Genomic DNA, 20,252 nt, shown 5'->3' on the forward strand with positions numbered 1-20,252 from the left:
AAAGCCTCTTGTCTGACAGTGAGCCCACTGGGGAGGAGAAAGAGTATGAGGAAAGGGCAGAGCCAGGCAGCCCATCAGGGTCACCTGCAGTCCAGGAGACACCCAGGGCCAAGACACCGGCCTGGATGGTGACCATGGAGACTGGCTTCAGGTGCATGGCCTGCTGCCGGGTCTTCCACACCTCGGAGATCCTCCAGCAGCACGTGAAGGGCGGCGTCCTGGAGGGCTTCGGCTGCCGTTTCTTTCATCTCAACATCGCCCAGTGGATGGCCAATGTGGAATTCGAGAGCACCCCTGAGGAGGAGGGCAGTGTGGAACCCGAGACCACCTCTGAGGACGAGGAGGACGAGGAGGACGAGGAAGAGAAGCTAGAAGGCCCCAGCCCGAAGAGACCCCGCAGGCAGGGTCTTTTCTCTCTTTTGAGTTCCACACAGCAACTGAGATTCATGGGACAGAAGATCCTGGAGACGGTGTGGCCTTGGAAGAGGTAAGGCTTGAGGCTGGCACTCTTCTGAGCCTATGTCACGAGGGCCCAGAGGAGTCTAAGGGAAGGGGCCGCACACATGTGCTGGTTTACCTAATGGCTCTGCAGTTGCATCAACTTGGGACACACCCAGCACTTCCAAAGGAATTGAGCTCTGTTGACTTCAACAAGAAGGTGGAGCCTTTTCCTAGGAGTTTTCTCAGGGTCTGCACGATGGACCTCAACTCTTAGAGGACGTACCACCAGCAGCTCCTTGTCGGCAGAGAGAGCCAGGAGTGGTCTGAAGAGAGGACAGGGGCCCTTGCAGGACCGGAACTTTGAGGTCTGAGAGCCTTGGGCCTGAGCTGAGATCTCACCCGGACCACTGGACCTAGCCTTCTGTGACAAAGGGGAATATGAAAGAGAGTCACGTGGAAATGAGGTTCCCCGAGATATGGAAGTGTTCCAGAACCTTCGTTGCGTGGTAGTTGATCTGGAGCCAAGCTCACTGTGGTGTGTGTGGCTCTGAGCATTAAGGCAACGCTGGAGGGTAACCTTGACCAGCAGAGTTTGGAGTGCTTCTTGTCTCTTCCTGTTCTACCTCAGTTGTTTTATCCCTTCCAGGGAGAAGAAAGGACCCTCGGGAGAGTAGCAGACAGAATGCCATGGTCTCAAGGAGGATGAAGGGACCGGCACTCAGTCTAACATCATATGACAATAGGAACGTCCTATGCAATAAAGGGCATTTTCCAAACCTTTCCTGGATGTTTTAGTTAATTACATTTTTCTATCTATGCATCTATCTATCAGTCATCTATATCTGTATCTTTCAAGGTTTGTGAACAAGCTTTCACATAAGCACTAGAGACGTCCGCCAGCATTTTCCAGAAGGAGGCCTGGAAATTGCTGGGGACTTCTCACAAATAGGGAATGGCCACAACCCCTGCCACACAGACTATGCGCGTGGCCCTCCTGACTTACTCCCACTCTCTCTCTGAATTTCCCAAGGTCTGAGATGAGGGTGCTGGCTGGAGGCAATGATCGCGGGCAGGCTGAATCTTCTCCAGATTCTGATTCTCTTCCTGGGCCTATCGTCCTCAAGCACAGTCTCCATGTCCCTGGTCACACTGATCTCTCTCCTTCAGTCCTTCCCTCCCTCCCTCTCCGGCCTCCCAGTGCAAAGAATACTTTTTTACATTTGAGACGAGATTTATTGTTTGTGCACAGAATTCTCACCTGTTCTACTGTGGCCTCTGTTTTGAACATTCCAAAGCTGAGAATTTTCTTTTTTTCTCCCTCATTTCTGCTGAGTCTTTACCTTCCTAATGCAGTGAACTCAGAGTGCCTAGCTGACTGGAGGGGGAAAAAAATCCAGGCAGCAAAGAGAAATAATAAAAAAAGTATCAGTTAATTTTTCATAGTGTTATCCAACTATATATTTTTAAAATTTTGGATTAATATTAGGAATATACTCTTTATAAAAAACTGAATTATTGGGCTTCCCTGGTGGAGCAGTCGTTAAGAATATGCCTGCGAATGCAGGGGACATGGGTTCGAGCCCTGTTCTGGGAAGATCCCACATGCCACGGAGTAACTAAGCCCACGCGCCACAACTACTGAGCCTGCGCTCTAGAGCCCGTGTGTCACAACTACTGAGCCCACGTGCCACAACTACGGAAGCCTGCGTGCCTAGAGCCCGTGCTCCGCAACAAGAGAAGCCACTGCAATGAGAAGCCCGTGCACCACAGCCAAGAGCAGCCCCCGCTCACTGCAACTAGAGAACGCCCGCTAGCAGCAACAAAGACCCAATGCAGCCCCAAATAAATTAATTAATTTTTAAAAATTGAATTAATTTCAAGGGGACAATGTATAAAAGTATAATAAAAGCCCCCCTTCATAACCCCCCAACCCCACTCTCAAGATGGAATAGATATGCTGTGATACAATTTATAGTCGTAGTACTACTACTCCTCCCACCACATCCGAAATCCTCTGAGCCAGGTGCAGCAGCTTCCTTTCACAATGCTAGGACCGGCCACAAAACAGATGATAATCCCTTTGGACATTTCAAGGAGCAGCACCAAGGGAACAGTACCTGGGAAATGCCACTGACAGCTCAGAATATCCATGGCATTTCTAGGGCCTCGGCACTGCTCTTGCTCTGGGAATGAAGGTCCAAAAAGCACATCGGAGAATGTTCGTAATTGTAAACAAGCTCCACCTTTGAAACACAATCTAGATAGAACCACATATACAAGCCTGCACAATGGATGAAGCCAACGTCTTCTCCATGATTGCCCTTCTGACAACTTTGTTGTCTCCTCAACCATAAAAGGTGAACTTCAAACTCACGACCTTGCCTTGTCACCAGAAACATCCAAGCTTGGATCACTCTTTCTAAGACCAGATATTTGCTCTGTGAACTATTAGAGACTTGTCACATACACAGAAGTAGAACAGGATTATTTCTATCTACCTGGGGACCTGGAGTCTTTCACATTGCTCCTGTTAAAACTCTCAGAACACCAAAACTTTACCTACAAAGGGTTCAAGCTATGACACTCCCAATTTTCACAAACCTCCTCATCTCTTGTGAGTCACATGCAGCCAATTCCAGGAATTGGAAACATGGTTGTGAGGATGAAACTGACTTTGGGGCTCCCCTTGGATATGGTCTTCCAGACTTACCAAAAGGCCATTAAGAGGACGGTTTACCCCACCTCAGGGAAACCCGAGGCAGTACTTGCAGTCAAGGGCTGGCCATGGCTTCTGAGCTACATCCAGAAAGAATTTCATACTGTACCTGGATCTGCTGAAGCCATTTCTGACTGTCCGAGAGCCAGCATGTACCGCTCCTCAACTGCCTCCATTGTGGATCATCAGTAGGGCTGTCAGATTTACTAAATAAAAATACAGGATACCCAGTTAAACTTGAACTTCACATGAATAGTAAGTCATCACTTTTAGTATAAGTAGATCCTATGTACTATTTGGGGCATACTTATCTTCAAAATATACTCGTTGTTTTTCTGACATTCATAGTTAACGGAACAGCCTATATTTTCTCTGTCAACCCTACTCATCAGAAATGATGGAGTCTTATAGAGATCCAAGAGATGCCTCAGAGCATCCTCAGCTTTTATTTCTATGTCCTGGACAGTGAGCACGAGCTTCCCACTCACATTAATTGGCTATAATGGAGTATATTCTCCATTTTAGAGCCTTTTGTACTTGTCATTGTTATCATCTTCCTTATTTTAAAGAGAGGTTTATTTTTTTCCAAACTTAATAGCTCATCCAAAAGTATTTGGAAGTTCATTCGACAAGGGAAAAACAACATGATTCTGAAAAGTGAAGGAAACCGCCTGGTGTTTAATCAAGAAGTAGTAGGGAGATTGAAAAAGCCAAACTTAATAAGCAAATCTCTCCAAGGGTATTTTCCGAGCTTGATACCCTCCCACACCCTGAAAATATTATTACATCAAGAAGGTAGAACCTGCTAACCAAATGTAAGGCTCCCATATGATTCTATCAAACTGAGGATGCTTCTTTACTAAGCAGTGAGCACACTTGCTGCCCCAGGGACCTTGGCAGTTGCAATACAGAGCTCTTCCCTTTGGGATGGAAACAGCAAGTTTTCCTGTGGTCTACACGCTGGCCCCAAAAATACTACACTCCCAATACTTGTCAACTTTAAGTATTTTTCTACATATCTCCATTTTTCTGTTACTATTTGGACTACATCCTAGCCTGGACATTACATAAATTGCATTCAAGAAGCTATTTTTAAAAGTTGGTAGGAAATCTTAAATATATAGCTTACAGTCCCTGGCTTACTTTCATCCAGGTGCATAAGGGTTTTCAAAAGTAGTCAGGTTAGTTACCCCATATCACAGCCCCACGCTTTTGTCAGAGATACAAAAATGTAACATGGTATTTAAGGTTTTAGTGGCCAAATCATCAAGCCTCCCAGACAGAGGCAATAGAGCAAAATGATTAGAGGCATGGATTTTGATTTGCTCCAGTGTCTTGGGCAAGTCACTTGGCCTCTGTATTTATTTGTACTTATCTGCACTTATCTGTCACTTGGGGGTCATAATTGTACCTGGTCCATGGGTACGTTGTACAAATGATCTGTAAAGTAGTTACAAGAAGCCGACACAGAGTAAGCACTCCACAGACATTGGCTATTAGCTATTGGAAATAGTTCTCCGTGAAACAGATGACTTTATCAGTGGATGACTCGGTGGGAGACAGTGAATCACAGAATCACAGCATGTTGAAAGTGACCTAGTTCACACTCTTATGTGAAAAAAAGAAAAGTGTGCATGCGTAGAAAATGTCTGAAAGTTTACATAACGAGTAGTTCATCATGTTAACTTTGAGGATTAGAATAAATCAGGAAAGGAGGAAAGAAAAACTTGAGTGTCATTCAATTTCTACATCATTTGTGTTTCTATACTGAGACTCTGAATACACGGGAAGTGCAATTTTTTTTAACGTGGCGGGATAAAGGTTTTCAAGTTCTCCTGATACATCCGTATTATTATTTCAGAATTGCTGGCATTTCTTGCCATCTTCGGATCTACACCCATTTGAGTCAGGGGGCCATTCTGGACGGAGGAGATAATAGAGCAGAAGTGAAGTGAGAGAAAAGGAGAGAAAAGATTTTCTCTTTTCTCTTCAAAGAGGAAAGGTCTTTGGAATGGGAACAACTCACAACCAAACTTTGGGGAAAGGATGTGATGGAAAACGAGACAAACATCCTACCCCTGTGATGAGAAGGATTCCCTGGGCTGGATGGAGTGAGGTCACAGGTGGCTGGACAAGGAAACCAACTAGGGAGAAACACACACAAGTGCAGAGCAAACACCCCGAGGCCACTCAGCCTGACTCCATGCAAACATGTGTCCAGCAGCCAGCCCTTCACCTGTGGCTCCCCAGCAAGACAGGTACCTCGGGGGTGCCAACTCATTCTGAGTCCATTATGCCTGGTCATTCATAAACCGCTGTCTAACTTGTGAGGAATAAACTCTCAATGTTTATGAGGAAATTGGGGAAGGAGATTGGAAGGTTACTTAAATGGAAAAAAAAAAAGAGTTCAGGAAGGCAGGATGGTAGAGAGAAAAGAAAAGGACCTTAAAAGATGGAAAGGATTTGCCAAAGAAGAGAAAGAAAAAGAAATGATTCCGAATGGGTTAACCTGCACCTAGGAAGCTAAGGAAGATTACTGATGTGTGAAGACTATGGAATAAAGTGAATAAAATTTATCAGAAGTTGCTGAGACTATGGTAAGAAGCATGATTATCAAATTATGAATTGGCTGCAATGGCATTCTAGGGGGACACTAGGAAGGGGAAACAAATGTTCATGAGATGACAGTGGCAGGTGGAAAGTTGTTTCAGGGGAAGATCAGTCTTGCAGAGTGTGTATCAGAGGAGGGCAAGTGTGAGCAAGCAAGGAAATACTAAGTGTATACGGTTCCTTCACTGAGTGCACCCAGCCCCGTGGTCAGCCTTGAGAACAAGCAGGACTTCAGGTACTGGAGCTACATTTCAGTCATCAAGACTTGAGAAGACACCCTTAACTCAGGTCTTCTCTTCAAACTCCATCTTTCCTTCTTGACCTTCATTTGGCCTCTTCCTTTACCCTCAAGCTGTGGACTAAGGCCACAAGAGCAAGATGGGTCACTAGTGTCCTCCATCCCCTAGCGACTGTGCTTCACATCAGTGGAGTACCGAAGGCAATAACCAAGTAACAGACACAAGAGTGTATGAAGACGAAGAGATTCTGATAAGGCTTTCTGTGACAGTGTGGGCCGAGTCGGCTGTATATGCCTGCTATCACCTGAAGGATGAGCAGCCTTAGGGGAGAAGTGCTCAGAAGGCAGAGCCTGGCTCTCTAGAGGCTCTGCGTCCTCACAGCCCACTCCAAGACCTCAGTTACAGCTTCGGCCCCCAATCTCTCTCCCTCTGCCTACTCACAGTTTTTGAAGTCTTCTTTCCTCCACATTTCTCTTGAGAGGTGGGGGAGGAAGATGAGGTTCAGGCCAGCTCAGACTCCCCTGGGATCCCAGCAGGATGCCTATCATGAACCTCCCACCTTCTAGGAAGCTCCTAAGATCTCCACACTTGGGGGAGGTTTCATTTCATCTGTGCTTCAAATTGCTGGCTGGAGATGGCCTGTTGGAAGGTGGCTAAAAGCAAGTAGGAATCTTCGGGCAGCCTGGCCCTTCTCGACTGTCAGACATCTTCAGGGATATTCTAGGAAACGTTGTTTGTTCTAGAGAAGGGAGGGAAACAATCCAATTGTCCAATAATGCTTGAATGGAAAATAAATGATGCTATACGCATGTGATGAAATAATATCAAACAGTCAAAAATCAAAGACCTAGATCTATATGGACTGATGTGGATAAATCTTGAAAAGATAATATTGATTGAAAGAAAATAAGATAAAGAATCTTAGATTATGATAACAGGTATGTAAGTATTTAAATATTTATATCAATTCAACATATTGCTTCTATATAGAGAGATGCAAGAAAATAAACTTTATCCAAAGAACACATTATTTACATTTAATATGTTCATTTATCTAGGAAACCCAAAAGAACCCACAGATAAACTAGCAGGAACTAATAAGACGGTTCAACAAGGCACACACATACAAGATCAATACATTTTAAAAATCAATCAGGCTCCGCTACACTGGCGATAATAAATTAGAAACTGTAAAAGAAAATAAGAAAAAAAGAAGATCTAAAAAGAGTCACAAGAGCCATATAAATTATTTAGAGCTAAGCATACGTAAAAGTAAATATAACTAACAAACTGAGTACGACCACTTAAACTCCGCCCAACCCAAGGATTAAAAAACGCCTGTTCTTACTTTATGAGAACAGGCACTCTTCTTAAGTAGCAGATCAGTAAAATAAGTGAGAGTGAATGAAAGAAACGCAGCATTTGAAAAGTCAGCTAGGCCAAGCCTCTCGATCGCACAGACAGAAGCTGAAGCCCAGACAGGTTGAGTTACTTGGTAAAGGGCCCAAGGTCCTGACTCAAGGACTAGCATTTTTCACTCATTCATAAGATACAGTCAAATTCAGTACCTTGGAAAGAGATGGGAAAAAATGAAGAAATCAATTATATAGTTACTCATCTTTAAGTACAGAAATAGCCGTGACAAAATTACAGGTATTGAGGGAAAATAGAAGCGCAGAGTTTAAAATGTCAATAACCCACAGGGAAACTGGAGACCATTTAAAATATTAATATTAAATCTCTATATAAGACATTAAAAGATCTCCAATCAAAATGTTCATTTTATAATAGATATGGTATGATACAATTTATAATAGATGTGGTACGAACCTTTCCCTTTCATGGGAAAGGTTCGGCTGGGAAACAGGAATTGTTCTTGAAAACGGGGCCTGTGCTATTGCAGAGACTGTGCTGTACCTAGGTCAACAGAATGCTCCGATGTCATCATTGAGGTCACAGAGTCCTGCTGTGCGCCTGGCAACCTTGGAAACTTAACAGCCCTGGTGAGCACTAGGCAGCACTGCTGGTTCAATAAGTGGTACCAGTTTTTCAGCCATTTAGGAGACTTGACTATTTTTACTTGTATTGAATCATTTCAACGGATTGCCCAAGAGCCAACAAGGGCCAACCTGTAGGGAAGAGGAGGAGTTGGACATCTCTTGAGGCATCTTCTAAGGGAGACTTCTAGTTGGTACGATGAAACGGCGACAAAAGAGGAAACATCTGGAAAATGAAGAGTCCCAGGAAACTGCCGAGAAGGGAGGAGGTATGTGGGGGGCAACTTGGCTGGGGCACATGGGTTTCTGCCAAACTGAACCTTCTCTAGGAAGAGGGGGACTGAGAACGTGTCACCTGTGAAGCAGGGAGCGAGAGACCTTGTCTCACTGATGCTGCCGTATCCATCCAGAGCGTCCCTGTGGTGTGAGACGGCACAGAACGGCCGGATGCCCCCTGGGAGATGGGAGGTCAGCTCCGCTGCTCTGAGGACTCTCTCCTGGGGCTGCCGGGCCTGGAGCTTTGTCGGACTCACAGCAGGCTGCATCCTGCTTGCACAGACCTAGAGGTGCAGCTTTTCTCAGTCCCCGATTTCTCTCTTATTCTCTTGGATCTTTCGCTGGGGTCATGAGGTGGGGGATGTGAAGGATGCAAGGATGCTGAGAGAGACCCATGAGTTGCTCGGCCTCTTTTACCAAAGTGGAAAGAGAAGCCCCATGAGTTGAAGGCCCTGTTGAAAAATATCTTGACAAGTGGAATGCAGTTCGAAAGACGATTGTTTGCCTAGGGGTGGTGCCCTATTGAAAGCAAGGAGGTTTAATTCCTTCAACAGGAAGAATTTCCCAAAGGAGACCAAGGGAAGGGAAGGGCTTTCCAGAGACTGAGACCGCGTGGGCAAGGGTGAGAAATGTCCTCAGGGTCCTGCGGGGAGCTCTGAGAGCCACGGGCCACGTGGTGCCTGCGTGCATTAAATGTAGGCGAGTAGCTTGCCCTGGGAGGGGGTGGTCACCCCAGAGATCCAGCTAGAGGTCTCTGCCCCAGATTAGAGCCCAGGAGCTCCTACCAGGCCCAGGGCCCTGGAGACTGTAGGATGGGCCCTGGGAATGGAGGTCTAGACAGCAGGCAGATTTTCAGGCAGTGGCTGGGACAGGCTGGGGAAGGCAATGACTGCCCCTGACCATTCAGAATATTTTGCTCTATGTTCCTGGCGGGGGGGGCGGAGGGGGTAGTGCAGAGAAGAGCAGAATGAATGGGGGTAGAGTTCTTATCAGATATAAACTCTGCGTGGTACAGTTCTTGTCACCCTGCCTGGACCTGGCTGACACTTGGTGTATGTAAGAGTGTATACAGAACACTTGTTAGGGGTGTTTTATGAGACAGTAACTCATACACCCATGTACACTCTGATACAGCAAAAATATCACACACCCCACATATAACTTCCGTATTTAAACCACACACAGCACATGGAGGTATATACACGCATCCCTCCTGTACTACGTTCTCATACAACCCACCTGTATCACAATCCTCTCCTCCAACACCAAACGCTGGAGATGAGATATGTATATAGACACACACACTATATATATAGGACACACACACACACAGTATATATATATATCTCCTCAACTCTCGCACAAACACACCTAACTTCAGCCATCTCTAAATACCTCTAAAAGAACCAGTCACGTGTCATACACACCACACTTGTAACACATTCTTGAGTAATGCCAGACCCGCTTTGTACAAACCACAGTAAACCACAGTCTCACTAACCCATGTCACGGTTGCCAGAGAAAATATGGGCTATCCAGTTCAATTTGAATTCCAGATAAAGAACAAGTAATTTTTCAGTATCAGTATGTCCCAAATATTGTATGGGCCATACTTACACTAAAACTAAGTCAGGCCAAATACTGCATGGGAATACTTACACTAAAAAATTATTCTGGGTTTATCTGAAACTGAAATTTAACTGGGTGCCCTGTATTTTTCTTCGCTTAGTCTGGCAACCCTTATATACTTACCACCAGCTCAGGTATTATATATTTATTGTATTTTTGTTTAGTGTGTGTCTTCCTCTACTAGAATGTGCAGCGTTACCAGAGACTACAACAATGCAAGAGTGCCGGATACACAGGAGTAGCTGCTTACTGAATCTTGGTGAATGAATGAATGAACACACACCATAAATACAAGCCACACCATGTAATGAGGAAAAGTTACATGTCCCAGAATTCCTGACTTGTGAACAGAAACCATGCACACAAAGGCCACAGACACAGATAAGACACATCTCCACCGTGCTCCCCATGCCAACCCCACACTTACCACAGACTTAACTGATACACATCACTCACTCTTCCCACATACTCACGGTCACCACCGAGGCCTACATTACCAACAAGACAGTGACAGAGTAAGTACTGGTTTGAATTAAATACTGGAGTATCCACTGGGAACCACACTCTCAACTGTGTGTATTCACTGCACCTGACACGTGCCAGACACTCAGTAAGTATTTGTGGACAGAGGACTGATGAACCCACCCTGAGCCTTTCATTCCTCCCTCAGGAATCTCGAAGTCACAAGAGGATCCCCCTCACCTTGGATCCACTGTGGTGGCCCAAGGCTGCAGCCCAGGGGCAGGGGAGGTCTCCTCTGCCTCTACATACTTCTCCTGTGCTTCTTCTCCGCGCAAGCTCATCTACGCTGGTAAGGGCGTGGGGCTCCTCAGGTGAGGGGGTGCTTGGCTGTGAGGCAGGAGGCACACAGATCCCAGTGAGGCTGAGAGGAAACCCAGGGTCATCAGAGGTGATGAGGGCTCTGTGGAGGAGCCTGGGCAGGATGGCTGAGCTGTTACGAGGGCGTGGATCCCAGCTGAGTCTGGGGCAGGGGTGTGTGAATCCTGGTACTACCATGGTGGCGAAGTCAAGGAGCAGGGGCCGGAAAGGTCTGGGCTTGAGGTGGAGGGAAGAGGGACCAGATTAAGCATCTTCAGAGGAAAATGTAGGCTTTGTCTTTGCCTTTGCTTCCAGAGAAGGACAGAGTTCTACATCATAGATCTCCAGCCTGAGAGCAGGACCATCCAGCTCAGGTCCACACAGCTCACACATACATCCGCCCTCCAGGCACAGCCCTTCTCAGGGCACACAGAAACCCCAAGCACCACAGCCCCATTCCACAAGTAATGCACCACCGATATTCCCAAAATCACACTCCTCGTCGTACACGCATCCACCCGCGTCGCTCACATACCACAGCCCTCACCACCATACTCCACACCCCTGTATACAGACACCGCTCCAGTATCCCCCCACACGCACATGAAAAGCCCACAGATGACACCAGATACACCGCTCTGTCCTAAGGCCAACAGACACCAAGCTCACGACATAGCTACGTCATGCAAATGTCCCTCTCTCGTCTACCACACCTGCTCCCTCAGCTTCTGGCACGGCCCATGCATGTTATTATGTTTTTAATTTCCTTTTTCAGGAATCCGGAGATCACATCGAGACACTGCCCAGCCTAAAGCACCCCTAGCCCAGGTTCAGGAAAAAGGGGAGACTGCTCCCCCATCACACTGTGTCTCCTCCTCACCCTCTTCACCCTGTAAGCACTATCTGCACCCAGACAAAGAGGAAAAGGGCATGAAAATATACTACATGCAGGTACAAGTGAACAAGGGTGTAGCTGTCTCCTGGAAGACAAAGAAACCCTTGGAGTGGCCTGAAAAGCAGCTGACGATAGAAGAAGTGACCCTTCCTGAGGATGCGTGCACAGTAGGCACTTACCCCTCTGATGTGTTCACCGAAAGCCTCCTGTCTGACAGTGAGCCCACTGGGGAGGAGAAAGAGTATGAGGAAAGGGCAGAGCCAGGCAGCCCATCAGGGTCACCTGCAGTCCAGGAGACACCCAGGGCCAAGACACCGGCCTGGATGGTGACCATGGAGACTGGCTTCAGGTGCATGGCCTGCTGCCGGGTCTTCCACACCTCGGAGATCCTCCAGCAGCACGTGAAGGGCGGCGTCCTGGAGGGCTTCGGCTGCCGTTTCTTTCATCTCAACATCGCCCAGTGGATGGCCAATGTGGAATTCGAGAGCACCCCTGAGGAGGAGGGCAGTGTGGAACCCGAGACCACCTCTGAGGACGAGGAGGACGAGGAGGACGAGGAAGAGAAGCTAGAAGGCCCCAGCCCGAAGAGACCCCGCAGGCAGGGTCTTTTCTCTCTTTTGAGTTCCACACAGCAACTGAGATTCATGGGACAGAAGATCCTGGAGACGGTGTGGCCTTGGAAGAGGTAAGGCTTGAGGCTGGCACTCTTCTGAGCCTATGTCACGAGGGCCCAGAGGAGTCTAAGGGAAGGGGCCGCACACATGTGCTGGTTTACCTAATGGCTCTGCAGTTGCATCAACTTGGGACACACCCAGCACTTCCAAAGGAATTGAGCTCTGTTGACTTCAACAAGAATGTGGAGCCTTTTCCTAGGAGTTTTCTCAGGGTCTGCACGATGGACCTCAACTCTTAGAGGACGTACCACCAGCAGCTCCTTGTCGGCAGAGAGAGCCAGGAGTGGTCTGAAGAGAGGACAGGGGCCCTTGCAGGACCGGAACTTTGAGGTCTGAGAGCCTTGGGCCTGAGCTGAGATCTCACCCGGACCACTGGACCTAGCCTTCTGTGACAAAGGGGAATATGAAAGAGAGTCACGTGGAAATGAGGTCCCCCGAGATATGGAAGTGTTCCAGAACCTTCGTTGCGTGGTAGTTGATCTGGAGCCAAGCTCACTGTGGTGTGTGTGGCTCTGAGCATTAAGGCAACGCTGGAGGGTAACCCTGACCAGCAGAGTTTGGAGTGCTTCTTGTCTCTTCCTGTTCTACCTCAGTTGTTTTATCCCTTCCAGGGAGAAGAAAGGACCCTCGGGAGAGTAGCAGACAGAATGCCATGGTCTCAAGGAGGATGAAGGGACCGGCACTCAGTCTAACATCATATGACAATAGGAACGTCCTATGCAATAAAGGGCATTTTCCAAACCTTTCCTGGATGTTTTAGTTAATTACATTTTTCTATCTATGCATCTATCTATCAGTCATCTATATCTGTATCTTTCAAGGTTTGTGAACAAGCTTTCACATAAGCACTAGAGACGTCCGCCAGCATTTTCCAGAAGGAGGCCTGGAAATTGCTGGGGACTTCTCACAAATAGGGAATGGCCACAACCCCTGCCACACAGACTATGCGCGTGGCCCTCCTGACTTACTCCCACTCTCTCTCTGAATTTCCCAAGGTCTGAGATGAGGGTGCTGGCTGGAGGCAATGATCGCGGGCAGGCTGAATCTTCTCCAGATTCTGATTCTCTTCCTGGGCCTATCGTCCTCAAGCACAGTCTCCATGTCCCTGGTCACACTGATCTCTCTCCTTCAGTCCTTCCCTCCCTCCCTCTCCGGCCTCCCAGTGCAAAGAATACTTTTTTACATTTGAGACGAGATTTATTGTTTGTGCACAGAATTCTCACCTGTTCTACTGTGGCCTCTGTTTTGAACATTCCAAAGCTGAGAATTTTCTTTTTTTCTCCCTCATTTCTGCTGAGTCTTTACCTTCCTAATGCAGTGAACTCAGAGTGCCTAGCTGACTGGAGGGGGAAAAAAATCCAGGCAGCAAAGAGAAATAATAAAAAAAGTATCAGTTAATTTTTCATAGTGTTATCCAACTATATATTTTTAAAATTTTGGATTAATATTAGGAATATACTCTTTATAAAAAACTGAATTATTGGGCTTCCCTGGTGGAGCAGTCGTTAAGAATATGCCTGCGAATGCAGGGGACATGGGTTCGAGCCCTGTTCTGGGAAGATCCCACATGCCACGGAGTAACTAAGCCCACGCGCCACAACTACTGAGCCTGCGCTCTAGAGCCCGTGTGTCACAACTACTGAGCCCACGTGCCACAACTACGGAAGCCTGCGTGCCTAGAGCCCGTGCTCCGCAACAAGAGAAGCCACTGCAATGAGAAGCCCGTGCACCACAGCCAAGAGCAGCCCCCGCTCACTGCAACTAGAGAACGCCCGCTAGCAGCAACAAAGACCCAATGCAGCCCCAAATAAATTAATTAATTTTTAAAAATTGAATTAATTTCAAGGGGACAATGTATAAAAGTATAATAAAAGCCCCCCTTCATAACCCCCCAACCCCACTCTCAAGATGGAATAGATATGCTGTGATACAATTTATAGTCGTAGTACTACTACTCCTCCCACCACATCCGAAATCCTCTGAGCCAGGTGCAGCAGCTTCCTTTCACAATGCTAGGACCGGCCACAAAACAGATGATAATCCCTTTGGACATTTCAAGGAGCAGCACCAAGGGAACAGTACCTGGGAAATGCCACTGACAGCTCAGAATATCCATGGCATTTCTAGGGCCTCGGCACTGCTCTTGCTCTGGGAATGAAGGTCCAAAAAGCACATCGGAGAATGTTCGTAATTGTAAACAAGCTCCACCTTTGAAACACAATCTAGATAGAACCACATATACAAGCCTGCACAATGGATGAAGCCAACGTCTTCTCCATGATTGCCCTTCTGACAACTTTGTTGTCTCCTCAACCATAAAAGGTGAACTTCAAACTCACGACCTTGCCTTGTCACCAGAAACATCCAAGCTTGGATCACTCTTTCTAAGACCAGATATTTGCTCTGTGAACTATTAGAGACTTGTCACATACACAGAAGTAGAACAGGATTATTTCTATCTACCTGGGGACCTGGAGTCTTTCACATTGCTCCTGTTAAAACTCTCAGAACACCAAAACTTTACCTACAAAGGGTTCAAGCTATGACACTCCCAATTTCCACAGACCTCCTCATCTCTTGTGAGTCACATGCAGCCAATTCCAGGAATTGGAAACATGGTTGTGAGGATGAAACTGACTTTGGGGCTCCCCTTGGATATGGTCTTCCAGACTTACCAAAAGGCCATTAAGAGGACGGTTTACCCCACCTCAGGGAAACCCGAGGCAGTACTTGCAGTCAAGGGCTGGCCATGGCTTCTGAGCTACATCCAGAAAGAATTTCATACTGTACCTGGATCTGCTGAAGCCATTTCTGACTGTCCGAGAGCCAGCATGTACCGCTCCTCAACTGCCTCCATTGTGGATCATCAGTAGGGCTGTCAGATTTACTAAATAAAAATACAGGATACCCAGTTAAACTTGAACTTCACATGAATAGTAAGTCATCACTTTTAGTATAAGTAGATCCTATGTACTATTTGGGGCATACTTATCTTCAAAATATACTCGTTGTTTTTCTGACATTCATAGTTAACGGAACAGCCTATATTTTATCTGTCAACCCTACTCGTCAGAAATGATGGAGTCTTATAGAGATCCAAGAGATGCCTCAGAGCATCCTCAGCTTTTATTTCTATGTCCTGGACAGTGAGCACGAGCTTCCCACTCACATTAATTGGCTATAATGGAGTATATTCTCCATTTTAGAGCCTTTTGTACTTGTCATTGTTATCATCTTCCTTATTTTAAAGAGAGGTTTATTTTTCCCCAAACTTAACAGCTCATCCAAAAGTATTTGGAAGTTCATTCGACAAGGGAAAAACAACATGATTCTGAAAAGTGAAGTAAACTGACTGGTGTTTAGCAAAGAAGTATTAGGGAGTTTGAAAAAGCCAAACTTAATAAGCAAATCTCTCCAAGGGTATTTTCCGAGCTTGATACCCTCCCACACCCTGAAAATATTATTACATCAAGAAGGTAGAACCTGCTAACCAAAGGTAAGGCTCCCATATGATTCTATCAAACTGAGGATGCTTCTTTACTAAGCAGTGAGCACACTTGCTGCCCCAGGGACCTTGGCAGTTGCAATACAGAGCTCTTCCCTTTGGGATGGAAACAGCAAGTTTTCCTGTGGTCTACACGCTGGCCCCAAAAATACTACACTCCCAATACTTGTCAACTTTAAGTATTTTTCTACATATCTCCATTTTTCTGTTACTATTTGGACTACATCCTAGCCTGGACATTACATAAATTGCATTCAAGAAGCTATTTTTAAAAGTTGGTAGGAAATCTTAAACATATAGCTTACAGTCCCTGGCCCTACTTTCATCCAGGTGCATAAGGGTTTTCAAAAGTAGTCAGGTTAGTTACCCCGTATCACAGCCCCACGCTTTTGTCAGAGATACAAAAATGTAACATGGTATTTAAGGTTTTAGTGGCCAAATCATCAAGCCTCCCAGACAGAGGCAATAGAGCAAAATGATTACAGAGGCATGGATTTTGATTTGCTCCAGTGTCTTGGGCAAGTCACTTGGCCTCTGTATTTATTTGTACTTATCTGCCCTTTTCTGTCCCTTGGGAGTTATAATTGTACCTGGTCCATGGGTATGTTGTACAAATGATCTGTAAAGTAGTTAGAAGAAACCGACACAGAGTAAGCACTCCACAGACATTGGCTATTAGCTACTGGAAATATTTCTCCATGAAACAGATGACTTTATCAGTGGATGACTCGGTGGGAGAGAGTGAATCACAGAATCACAGCATGTTGAAAGTGACCTAGTTCACACTCTTATGTGAAAAAAAGAAAAGTGTGCATGCGTAGAAAATGTCTGAAAGTTTACATAACGAGTAGTTCATCATGTTAACTTTGAGGATTAGAATAAATCAGGAAAGGAGGAAAGAAAAACTTGAGTGTCATTCAATTTCTACATCATTTGTGTTTCTATACTGAGACTCTGAATACACGGGAAGTGCAATTTTTTTTAACGTGGCGGGATAAAGGTTTTCAAGTTCTCCTGATACATCCGTATTATTATTTCAGAATTGCTGGCATTTCTTGCCATCTTCGGATCTACACCCATTTGAGTCAGGGGGCCATTCTGGACGGAGGAGATAATAGAGCAGAAGTGAAGTGAGAGAAAAGGAGAGAAAAGATTTTCTCTTTTCTCTTCAAAGAGGAAAGGTCTTTGGAATGGGAACAACTCACAACCAAACTTTGGGGAAAGGATGTGATGGAAAACGAGACAAACATCCTACCCCTGTGATGAGAAGGATTCCCTGGGCTGGATGGAGTGAGGTCACAGGTGGCTGGACAAGGAAACCAACTAGGGAGAAACACACACAAGTGCAGAGCAAACACCCCGAGGCCACTCAGCCTGACTCCATGCAAACATGTGTCCAGCAGCCAGCCCTTCACCTGTGGCTCCCCAGCAAGACAGGTACCTCGGGGGTGCCGACTCATTCTGAGTCCATTATGCCTGGTCATTCATAAACCGCTGTCTAACTTGTGAGGAATAAACTCTCAATGTTTATGAGGAAATTGGGGAAAGAGATTGGAAGGTTACTTAAATGGAAAAAAAAAAGAGTTCAGGAAGGCAGGATGGTAGAGAGAAAAGAAAAGGACCTTAAAAGATGGAAAGGATTTGCCAAAGAAGAGAAAGAAAAAGAAATGATTCCGAATGGGTTAACCTGCACCTAGGAAGCTAAGGAAGATTATTGATGTGTGAAGACTATGGAATAAAGTGAATAAAATTTATCAGAAGTTGCTGAGATTATGGTAAGAAGCATGATTATCAAATTATGAATTGGCTGCAATGGCATTCTAGGGGGACACTAGGAAGGGGAAACAAATGTTCATGAGATGACAGTGGCAGGTGGAAAGTTGTTTCAGGGGAAGATCAGTCTTGCAGAGTGTGTATCAGAGGAGGGCCAGTGTGAGCAAGCAAGGAAATACTAAGTGTATACGGTTCCTTCACTGAGTGCACCCAGCCCCGTGGTCAGCCTTGAGAACAAGCAGGACTTCAGGTACTGGAGCGACATTTCAGTCATCAAGACTTGAGAAGACACCCTTAACTCAGGTCTTCTCTTCAAACTCCCTCTTTCCTTCTTGACCTTCATTTGGCCTCTTCCCTGACCCTCAAGCTGTGGACTAAGGCCACAAGAGCAAGATGGGTCACTAGTGTCCTCCATCCCCTAGCGACTGTGCTTCACATCCGTGGAGTACCGAAGGCAATAACCAAGTAACAGACACAAGAGTGTATGAAGACGAAGAGATTCTGATAAGGCTTTCTGTGACAGTGTGGGCCGAGTCGGCTGTATATGCCTGCTATCACCTGAAGGATGAGCAGCCTTAGGGGAGAAGTGCTCAGAAGGCAGAGCCTGGCTCTCTAGAGGTTCTGCGTCCTCACAGCCCACTCCAAGACCTCAGTTGCAGCTTCGGCCCCCAATCTCTCTCCCTCTGCCTACTCACAGTTTTTGAAGTCTTCTTTCCTCCACATTTCTCTTGAGAGGTGGGGGGAGGAAGTTGAGGTTCAGGCCAGCTCAGACTCCCCTGGGATCCCAGCAGGATGCCTATCATGAACCTCCCACCTTCTAGGAAGCTCCTAAGATCTCCACACTTGGGGGAGGTTTCATTTCATCTGTGCTTCAAATTGCTGGCTGGAGATGGCCTGTTGGAAGGTGGCTAAAAGCAAGTAGGAATCTTCGGGCAGCCTGGCCCTTCTCGACTGTCAGACATCTTCAGGGATATTCTAGGAAACGTTGTTTGTTCTAGAGAAGGGAGGGAAACAATCCAATTGTCCAATAATGCTTGAATGGAAAATAAATGATGCTATACGCATGTGATGAAATAATATCAAACAGTCAAAAATCAAAGACCTAGATCTATATGGACTGATGTGGATAAACCTTGAAAAGATAATATTGATTGAAAGAAAATAAGATAAAGAATCTTAGATTATGATAACAGGTATGTAAGTATTTAAATATTTAAATCAATTCAACATATTGCTTCTATATATAGAGATGCAAGAAAATAAACTTTATCCAAAGAACACATTATTTACATTTAATATGTTCATTTATCTAGGAAACCCAAAAGAACCCACAGATAAACTAGCAGGAACTAAGAAGACGGTTCAACAAGGCACACACATACAAGATCAATACATTTTAAAAATCAATCAGGCTCCTCTACCCTGGCGATAATAAATTAGAAACTGTAAAAGAAAATAAGAAAAAAAGAAGATCTAAAAAGAGTCACAAGAGCCATATAAATTATTTAGAGCTAAGCATACGTAAAAGTAAATATAACTAACAAACTGAGTACGACCACTTAAACTCCGCCCAACCCAAGGATTAAAAAACGCCTGTTCTTACTTTATGAGAACAGGCCCTCTTCTTAAGTAGCAGATCAGTAAAATAAGTGAGAGTGAATCAAAGAAACACAGCATTTGAAAAGTCAGCTAGGCCAAGCCTCTCGATCGCACAGACAGAAGCTGAAGCCCAGACAGGTTGAGTTACTTGGTAAAGGGCCCAAGGTCCTGACTCAAGGACTAGCATTTTTCACTCATTCGTAAGATACAGTCAAATTCAGTACCTTGGAAAGAGATGGGAAAAAATGAAGAAATCAATTATATAGTTACTCATCTTTAAGTACAGAAATAGCCGTGACAAAATTACAGGTATTGAGGGAAAATAGAAGCGCAGAGTTTAAAATGTCAATAACCCACAGGGAAACTGGAGACCATTTAAAATATTAATATTAAATCTCTATATAAGACATTAAAAGATCTCCAATCAAAATGTTCATTTTATAATAGATATGGTATGATACAATTTATAATAGATGTGGTACGAACCTTTCCCTTTCATGGGAAAGGTTCGGCTGGGAAACAGGAATTGTTCTTGAAAACGGGGCCTGTGCTATTGCAGAGACTGTGCTGTACCTAGGTCAACAGAATGCTCCGATGTCATCATTGAGGTCACAGAGTCCTGCTGTGCGCCTGGCAACCTTGGAAACTTAACAGCCCTGGTGAGCACTAGGCAGCACTGCTGGTTCAATAAGTGGTACCAGTTTTTCAGCCATTTAGGAGACTTGACTATTTTTACTTGTATTGAATCATTTCAACGGATTGCCCAAGAGCCAACAAGGGCCAACCTGTAGGGAAGAGGAGGAGTTGGACATCTCTTGAGGCATCTTCTAAGGGAGACTTCTAGTTGGTACGATGAAACGGCGACAAAAGAGGAAACATCTGGAAAATGAAGAGTCCCAGGAAACTGCCGAGAAGGGAGGAGGTATGTGGGGGGCAACTTGGCTGGGGCACATGGGTTTCTGCCAAACTGAACCTTCTCTAGGAAGAGGGGGACTGAGAACGTGTCACCTGTGAAGCAGGGAGCGAGAGACCTTGTCTCACTGATGCTGCCATATCCATCCGGAGCGTCCCTGTGGTGT

Source organism: Mesoplodon mirus, assembly GCF_964341445.2.
Source record: "Mesoplodon mirus genome assembly, chromosome: 3".
Taxonomy (NCBI): domain Eukaryota; kingdom Metazoa; phylum Chordata; class Mammalia; order Artiodactyla; family Ziphiidae; genus Mesoplodon; species Mesoplodon mirus.